Raw genomic sequence first — 2,219 nt, 5'->3', positions numbered from 1 at the left:
TAGAGTCAGACCAGAGCAAAATATCAGGCCGCTTTTCTGTTTGGATGATGTGCACTGGAAATTTCAAAGATGTCTTCAGATCTGCTGAAACTTTCCAATCCTTTGCCCCATTCAATAACTTCATATTGGAATTCTATTTATTTTTCCTCTTTGATGGACATTTGCCTTCCTGGTAAAATTGAACCCTGGGTTCACTAGTTGTTACAGGCTGTTTGTTAGCTAATATACACTGGGATGATATTATCTCAACCAGCACTTCTAGAACCTGGTTGTGTCGTCATGTAAACATTGGGAGGGATCTTGAGCATGCAGACAAGACGTGACGCAAGGTACCGCGCTCTTTTTGACATATAGTGCATAGATCAGAATCTATATATCCCCATTGTTTGAGATTCGATGCGCATGGCAGTAGGTCATATGTAGACCTCAAAAGGTATGATATCGCCAGTGGTTCCATTTCGATTAAGGTGTTCCATGATAATTTAACTGGCTCAATATCACTCCATTTAAATAAATATATATATATATATATTCAATATCACTCCATATAAATATATATATATATATAAATATATATATATATAAATATATATATATAAATATATATATATATATATATATATATATATATATATATATATATATATATATATATATAAACAATTAAACAATGAAAATGATAACACCAAAATTGACTTCTTTGTTGCCCATACTATAATTGCCTATAGTGAATTAAGCATGTGACAATAAAAAGGAACACCTACCGGTCGTTAAGAGAATGTGATGTGTTGTTTATTTGGCAGAGTGATAGAAAGCTTATCTTCCCTGATGTAGAGCTTTGTATCTGGAAATAATTAACATATGTGGAGATCAGCTGAGGTAAATGGAAGGACTGAAATGGAAGGTGGCAATTTAATTTTTGACAGCTGAGAGAGAACATCAACTTTGATATTTGTCAGCATTTGTTGCAGTGTTGTTGAAGAGGAGTTCCTTCAATTTCACTACAGGATCACAAGATATTAAAAACTGATTAAATAATCACTTTTGTAAGCATTATAAAAGAATGCAAAAACTATTTGGAAATAAATATATAAACAATGTTATTTGGCTTGTTTTAAATTGTCCTAAAATAACATCCTTTTTGTAATGTTCAGAATGTAACTTTAATTTAGTGTTTTAATCGTTGTCATTTTTCTAGCACCAAACATATTTGAACCGTTTTAGAATTTTATTACATACATAAAGGACGTTTTAGCACAAATAAAAAACATAACAAGAATTATGACTAGTTAGTATAAAAGTTCAAATTTATATACGTTTAAAAATAAATTAGATTTTTGTATCAGAACAAAAAAAAAGTTTTATGTTATCCAAACTTTTTATTGGATAAATTTTTTTTCAAATTTTAGGGAAAAGAAAGCGCTTTGTATTATTTAAACCTTTCCTATCAAAACAGGTTTGCCAACCATCTTGAATTATAGTTTTAGAGGATATTTTATAGTTTTACCTCCAAGTCACTATTTTCACCAAGACCAGCAGTATACTTTTTTAAATACCAAACAATTACTAGATCAAAGATGAAAACGTTTTAAGCAGAAATGACTACAGTCATGTCTACATATCATGTCTAACAACTATTCCCTTCAAAGTCTCTTGTTTAATATCAATCAACCGCTGTGACATCAGCAAATAAACCTGACTTAGGGACCCGGTTTTCTTGCCATGGGTCATAGCTCAGTATTCTCAAATGGACGCCCATTTTGGTACTAGTCAAACCCAACATTGCATAACTTCAGTGATCAAATTTTTAAATTTCTTTTACAGCTTTTTTTTTATTATGAAAAGTGTTGAACTAAACATAAAAAACATATTACACGCCGCCTTTTATGCATTAATAATACATAAATTATACGTAAATAAATAAACATAAATAATAAATACATAGACACACCGCCTTTTATGCATTAATAATGCATTTTATGCATTAATAATGCATTTTATGCATTATTAATACATTTTATGCATTAATAATGCATTTTATGCATTATTAATAATTTTATGCATTAATAATGCATTTTATGCATTATTAAAACATTTTATGCATTAATAATAAATAAAATTATCAGAAAATTCTATAAAAACTGGTTTCTTTTTATTGGTTTGTTCACCATTGTTTGGGTATTATTTAATGTTAACTACTTTTACTTGTTATTTTGTTT

Source organism: Euprymna scolopes, chromosome 23 (assembly GCF_053919585.1).
Source record: "Euprymna scolopes isolate OS-2025 chromosome 23, ASM5391958v1, whole genome shotgun sequence".
Classification (NCBI taxonomy): Eukaryota; Metazoa; Mollusca; class Cephalopoda; order Sepiida; family Sepiolidae; genus Euprymna; species Euprymna scolopes.
Note: the sequence above shows the minus strand (reverse complement) of the source record.